This window comes from Mustela putorius, unplaced genomic scaffold, assembly GCF_011764305.1.
Source record: "Mustela putorius furo isolate JIRA1106 unplaced genomic scaffold, ASM1176430v1.1 tig00000759_pilon_pilon_pilon, whole genome shotgun sequence".
NCBI lineage: Eukaryota > Metazoa > Chordata > Mammalia > Carnivora > Mustelidae > Mustela > Mustela putorius.
This window is the reverse complement of record NW_025421467.1, coordinates 1,634,107-1,641,966: the sequence shown is the minus strand read 5'-3', so window position 1 is coordinate 1,641,966 and position 7,860 is coordinate 1,634,107. Positions and strand designations below refer to the sequence as shown.

Genomic DNA, 7,860 nt, shown 5'->3' with positions numbered 1-7,860 from the left:
ATCTTGGAGGGCGCCTGGGTGGCTCAGTGGGTTAAGGCTCTCCCTTCAGCTCAGGTCACGATCTCAGGGTCCTGGGATCGAGCCCTGCATCGGACTCTCTGCTCAGCAGGGAGCCTGCTTCTCCCTCTCTCTCTGCCTGCCTCTCTGCCTACTTGTGATCTCTCTCTATGTTGAATAAATAAAAATCTTTAAAAAAAACAAGGGATATTTTGGAGTCATGATGAGGTTAGGAGAAATCTATATAGAATGGCAGAATTTAGGAAATTTTGCTGACTTAATGAATAAGTAGGAACAATAGTACATACCCAGTATCTTCTGTCATATAGGAATGACTAAATTCCTGAACGAATTTGTCTGGCCTTGACCAATGGAAAATGCAAATAAAATTGGAATTTGATTCCAGAATACCATTTCAATCCCCAACACTTTTTCTGCCATTTAGAGGCAAATTGTATAACTTACAAAGTCTCAGTTTCTCAATTCTTCAAATGGACAAGGTAACATTTGCAACCTATCAAAAGAGCTTAGAAAGGTTTAATGAGGTGACATATCTAAAATGTTATCTAGGGAAAAGAAATGTGATATATATATATATATATATATATATATATATATATATTTTATCTCTGCAGATAATGCCTCAGCTTGACTGGAGGGGGAAAAAAAAACCACAAGATATCATTGTATTATGATAAAGCAATGAACTACCACCTGCAGGAAATTGGCTTCATGAAAAGCAATGACAAAGAGCACATCAGGATTACATGAAATCAATCAGAGACAGGCAGGAAGAACACAAGCCAGATGAAGTGGAGTCTTTTATGGCAGGCAGGAGAATATATCAAAGCCAACCTTGCTAATTTCAAAAAGCCCACTCCCTTCTCTAGAGGTGAGAACATTACTTCAGACAGCATGCTGGCTCTGCTGGACTTCTGTGAAGATGCTATAACTCCATTTGTAGGTTTCTTAAAGAATGATTTAGGAATGAAAAGGGCCAGCAAACCTGAGCACTGTTAATTTAGTTCACCAGTAGGAGAGGATTGAGTGCACAGTTTTCCACATTTATTTCTCCATCAGGAACTTGTTATTTGCACCAGCTGGACCCTCATTTGTGTATTTTAATTCTGAGCTACTCGTCATTTAAATGCTGCTTTGCAAATAAAATGCTAAGTAATTTTTTTTTCCTTAAAGAGAGATATTTTTGCAAAGTGAAACAAAATCAAACAAGCCAGTTAAAAGTAGATGCTGTTTATCCTTGAATGGCAAAATGAAAGTTAGGAGGAGGAATGATGGTCAAAATGATGGGTGTGATGGATCACAGATCATGGAGAGAGCTCGATGCAGGCAAATATTTTTCAAAGGAAGAGCAGATGCTGCAAAAAGATGTGTGTAAGTGCTAGAAATTCATGGGTAAGCTGTACAGAATTCAAGAACTCCAAGCTGTCTGAGAATAAGTGGAAAGAGCATCCTGAGAAGCCTCATGGTGCTTGCTCAATGTTCATGGGCCATGGACAATAGCATGGGGAATAGGCACATATAAATAGTTGTATGTATGTATAAGACTCGATATAATTGGAAGTCCCATAGACATAAGGATCACTTCTCAGCTTTAAGTGGTTGTAATCTATAATGTTGGTGAAGAAGCTAAAACTGCCTACTAGAGAGATGATATTTTTCACCCAAGAATGACCAAATCTACTCCTTGAATGTACACCAGAGAGAGAATAAATGAACTAAATACATTAATTGCATTTTATTGGTGACTTCTGTTTGAACCCTGGCTAGTAATAAATGTACTTTGAGTTAATGGGAAAATTAATGGAAAGTTTAAGGTAAAGATCATTTTAATTAATTCACTTAGCTATAAAAGTTGGACCTAGCGGTGTATGGGTGGCTCAGGTCCTGATCTGAGGGTCTTGGGATGAAACACCAAGTCAGGCTCCCTGTTCAGCGGGGTGTCTGCTTCTCCCTCTTCCTTTGCCCCTCCCCACTGCTCATACACATCCTCTCTATCAAATAAATAAAATACTTTAAAAAAAAATTGGGCCTAAAGATTTTGTGTTCTCAACAGCCCCATTTCTGAAACTGAATAAACTGAAAATAAAATGTATTTGTAAAGCTAGAGTTACTGATTTCTAGGAATATCCAAAGCATGAGTTTCTCAGTGTTCTCTTTTTGCATTACATTGATTAGAACTATTTTTTTTTCAGAAAAGATGTCCATAACAGACTATAAAACAAAATTACTTCATGTTTTCTATCACCTTACTTTATTTAGACACTTGATTCAAAAGAGAGCTAGAATATAACTTACAAACCATCTTTTCTATTGTTTTCAATCTAAGTTCCAAGTGGTCGATGAGCTGGGCTAAGATAGATACTCTTGCTTCAAATAACAGTCTTTTCCAAATATGCAAAGGAAAAAAATAAATAAGTGGTTTTGATTTTGTCTTTTCACCCATATTTATTTCATAAACACTCAATACTTGCTATCATGTGCCTTTTAGTAATACTGGTAAACAACAAATGAACAAGCAGCAAAATATAATAGTACAACTCTACCAAAATGAGTATGTATTTCAATATTGTGATGACTTGCTTGAAGATTTGCTTGCTTGTGGCAGTTACTTAAACTTCCTGACCTATAATAGAGTCATGTTGTCTACTGAAAAAAAAATAAATAAATAAATAAATTGAGCTCCTATTTAGTGGTGTTAAATTTAATATATTTCCAAAGCATAAATTTCCTTAGGCAACAACATGGTTTTCAAGTGTCCTATCACTCAGATGCATATAAAGGCCTTGGATATGGTCTAATGATGAGTTCTATTTATGTCACAGAGGTAGTAAATAGCAAAAAAGTACTAAAATCCTGATCCTCTGATTTGAGTTCAGAATTTTTCTATGCGTTTAGTTATTTGAGTGCCCAGAATTTCATTTTCCTGAGGAAAGGGAACAGCAGGATTTCAGAACAAAGTATGTGTGATGGGCAGGACCACACGCATACTTCATTGCTTTGTTGTGCATAGCAGATATTGAGTTTTTACAGATGAAAATTTGTGGCAATGCTGTGTCAAGAAAGTCCCTCAGTGACATTTTTCTAATAGCATTTGCTGACTTTGTGTCTCTGTGTCACATTTTGGTAATTCTTGCAATATATCTAACTTTGTCATTATTGGTTTATTATGGTGATCTGTGATCATGGTCCTTGATGTTACTACTGTAAGTGTTTTGGGGTGCTATAAACAACACCCAAGTAAGACAGTGAAATTAATCAATAAGTGCTGTGTGTGTTCTGACTGTTCCACAGACCAGCCACTCTTCCCATATCTCTCCTTCTCCTCAGGCCTCCCTGTTCCCTGAGACACAAAAATATTGAAATTAGGCTAATTAATAATCCTATGATGAGTGTAAGAGCTCCAGTGAAAGGAAGACAGTTTCCTGTCTTTCACTTTAAATTAAAAGCTGGAAATAATTAAGCTTAGAGAGGCCCGCATGTCAAAAAGTAAGACAGGCCCAAAGCTAGTCCTCTTGCACCACTTAGCCAAGTTGTGAAGGTAGAAGAAAAGTTCTTGAAGGAAATTAAAAGTGCTAGTCCAGTGAATACATGAATGATAAGAAAGCTAAACAGCCTTAGTGCTGATATGGAGAAAGTTTTAGTGGTCTGAGTAGAAGATCAAACCAGTCACAACCTTCCCTTCAGCCAAAACCTAACCGAGAGAAAAGCACTAACTCTCTTCAGTTCTGTGAAGGCTGAGAGAGGGAAGGAAGCTGCAGAAGAAATGTCTGAGGCTGGCAGAGACTGGTTCATGAGACCAGAGGAAAGAAACCATCCCCATATCATAAGCGTGCAAGGTGAAGCAGCACTTGCTGATGTAGAAGCTGCTGTAAATTATTCAGAAAATCTAGCTCAGATAACCAGTGAAGGTGGCTGTGCTAAACAACAGATTTTCAGTGTAGACAAAACAGCCTTCCATTGGAAGGAGATGCCATCTAGAATTTTCGTAGCTGAAGAGGAGGAGTCAATGCCTGGCTTCAAAGCTTCAAAGGACAGGCTGACTCTTTTGTTTGGGAAGAATGCAGCTGGTGACTTTAAGTTGAAGCCAATGCTCACTTGCCACTCTGAAAATCCTAGGGCTTTTAAGAATGATGTGAAATCTATTCTTCCCATGCTCTATAAATGGAATGATAAACCTGGATGACAGCACATCTGTTTACAACATGGTTTTCCGAATATGTTAAGCCCACTGTGGAGACTTACTGCTCAGAAAAAAGATTCCTTTAAAATATTACTGCTCATTGACAATGCACCTGATCACCCAAGAGCTTTGATGGAAATGTACAATGAGATTCATGTTGCTTTCATGCCTGCTAACACAAAATCTATTCTGTAGCCCATGGATCAAAGAGTAATTTCAACTTTCAAGTCTTATTATTTAAGAAATCCATTTCATAAGGCTATAGCTGTCATACATAATGATTCCTCTGATGAATCTGAGCAAAGTAAATTGAAAACCTTCTGGAAAGGATTCACCATTCTAGATCCATTAAGAACATTTCTGATTCATAGGAAAAGGTCAAAATATCAACATGAACAGGAGTTTGAAGAAGCGGATTCTAACTCTAATGGAGGACTTTGCGATGTCCAAGACTTCAGTGGAGGAAGTAACTGCATATGTGGTAGAAACAGCAAAAGAAATTGAATCAGAAGCCTGGGCACGTGATGGAATTATTACCATGTCATGATCAAACCTGAACATATGAGAAGTGGCTTCTTACAAACAAAGAGGTTGGTTCCCTGAGATGGAATCTGTGCCTGGTGAAGATGCTGTGAAGATTGTTGAAATGAGAACATAGATGTAGAATATTACATGACTTTAGTTGATAGAGCAGTGGCAGGGTTTGAGAAGACGGACTTCAATTTTGAAAGAGGTTCTACCATGGGTAAAATGCTATCAAACAGTATCAGTGCTACAGTGAAATTGTTCATGAAAGGAGAGGGCAATCAATGCAGCAAATGTGATCATTGTCTTGTTTTAGAAATTGCCACAGCCTGGCCAACATTCAGCAGCTCTCATGCTGATCACTCAGCCATCAACAGGGAGGCAAGACCCTCCACCAGCAAAAAGACTGACTCACTGAAAACTTAGATTGAAGTTAGCATTTTTTTAGCAATATTTTTAAATTGAGGTATATACGTTGTTTTTTTAGACATAATGCTGTTGCACATTTAGTAGGCTACGGTATACTGTAAACTTAACTTTTATATGCACTGGGTAACCTAAAAAATTATTTGAGACACTTTGTTGTGATAGTCGCTTTTTGTTCCAAACCCACAATATCTCTGAGGTTATGCCTGTAGATCAAACATTACTTGGGTGCTTCTATGAGAGGTTTTTTGGATGAGACTAGCATTTAAATTGGTAGACTGAGTAAACCATATTACCTTCCATAATGGGGCTGAACTGTATCTATCAGTTTAAGGCCTGAATAGAACAAAAAGCCTGACCTTTCCCTGAGTAAGGATTATTCTTGCCTGATGGCCTTCAAACTGAGACATTAGCTTCTGTGTGTCTGCAAACTCAAATTGAAAGATCGGCTCTTCTTGGTTCTCTTCTTGGTTCTTCTGGCTTTTGAACTAAAACTATGCCATTGACGTTCCTGGATAGCTAACCTCCTAAGTCACTGGCAGATCTTAGACTTACAGCCTCAATAACCACATAGCTTATATATATATATATATATATATATATATATATATATATATATATTTGAAATATATGTATATATATAAACAATAAAAGGAAAAACGGTATATGGTATACACATTTTTCTTCTCATTGGTTAAGGTACTCCAGAGAAACATAACCAATATGATATTTTTATGTATAAATATTCTGAACATTAAAATATGTTTTGACTTAAATTTTCACTTTTTCCACAAAACATAAGTTATAGTATACAATTTGAGTATCTATGTTTATATGTTTATTTTATAAATGTACATCTGTCAACATTATTAGCAGTGATCTGGCCTAAGACCAAAAAAAAAAGTTCCCATTTTGTTTTGTTATCGTTTTGTTATCACAGTAAGGAGCCTATTTTTGGTAGGATGGATTCGCTATTTTTTTCCCTTGCCGTAAGATCTAAATGATTATTTTTATAGATAATAAAATTTCTCCATGTCCATTAAGTTGCATATACCACCACATCATCCCTTCCCAAACACTTAATTTTGAGTTCCTGATTAACTCAGTTTTTTTTGTTAAATTCTAATTCCAGAAGTATTGTTGTTAGGTGCATTCAAATATTTCTGAAGGAATAGCTATGAAAATAACAAATAAATATTTTATCTTTTTTAAAATGAAGTTTTCAACAGTTCAAAAATGGTCAATGATTTCTGAGGGCCTTCCCACTAATCATATATACCTTCAATAATGGAGGCTTGTGAGGAACATCTTGGGTTGCCTGAATGGTTTCTGTCCACATAATCGGTCTTCTCAGAAAAAACACAGCGGTAAGAGTCTGAAAAACAGGGCACCCCGGTGGCTCAGTTGCTTAAGCATCTGCCTTCGGTTCAGATCATGATCCCAGGGTTCTGAGACCAAGTCCCAAATCGGGCTCCCTGCTCCACAGAGAATCTGCTCAAAGGGAATCTGTTCCTTCCTCTCCCCCACCAACCCAACTCATACTTGTTCACACTCTCATTCTTTCTTGCAAAAATAGATACAATCTTTTTAAAAAAGAGTTTGGAAAACACAACTGGGAAGTCACAAAAAAGTAATAGCAGGTACACGAAACATGAAGAATGGAGAGTAGAGACAACAGAGTTCAACAGATTGCATGTATCAACTAACAGAACATTGAAGGGTTGAGAAGGCTATTCAGGAAATATATAAACTTTATTAAATGTTAATCAAAGTGTTATTATATGTATGCTTCCTGAAATAAGGGATCAGTATTGCATAATCCTTAAGAACATTACCTCTGGATCATTTCTGGTGATTAATTTTATGTGTGAATTTGACTAGGCCACGGAGTGCTCAGATATTCAGCCAAACGTAATGTGTTTTGTGTGATTCTGTGAGAATATTTTGGGGTAATATTAACACGTAAATCCATGGACTTCGAGTAAAGCTGATTGTTCTTCATGCTGTGTGGGTGGACCATATCCAATAAGTTGAAGGTCTGAATAGAACAAAATAATTGCGCTCCCTGAGCAAGAGGTTTCTCCAGCAATTTCCCTTCAAATTTTCCCTGCAACATCAGCTCTTCATGCTTCTTCAACAGACTGCCTTCAGATTTGAATGAATACCCTGTCTTCCCTAGATCACCAGCTTTGGATCACCAGTTTTGGACTGGGACTGCAGTATTAGCTTTCTCTGGTCTCCAGCCTGCTGGCTCACCCTGCAGATTTTGACTTGCCAGCCTCCATAATCACATGAGCCAATTATTTATAATAAATCCACAGCTAACACAACTTTTAATGCTTACAGATTGAATACCTTATCCATAAGATCAAAACAAAGATATCCACTCTTAGCACTTCTATTCAAAATTGTACTGGGGATTCTACCCAGTTCAATAAGGAAAGAAAGATATAAAGGCATCCAGATTAGAAAAAAGAAGAAGAAGAAGAGGAAGTAAAATTGTTTTAATTTGCAGCTATTATGTTTGTCTATGTAGACAATGAGATGAAAGCTACAAAAAACTACACACTAATTTGTAAGTTTAGTAAGGTTGCAACTACATGATTACTATATAATAATCAGTGGTTGACAATCAGAAATTTAAATTTGAACTGTCATCCATAATAATATCAAAATATATGAAGTAAGATAAATCTAACATAAAAAACCTT

At 36.7% G+C, this 7,860-nt stretch overlaps 1 pseudogene; it reads left to right on the top strand.

The window, feature by feature from the left end:
* Nucleotides 1-804: 804 nt before the first annotated feature.
* LOC106007276 lies at nt 805-5,141 on the top strand (annotated as a pseudogene).
* Nucleotides 5,142-7,860: the final 2,719 nt, after the last annotated feature.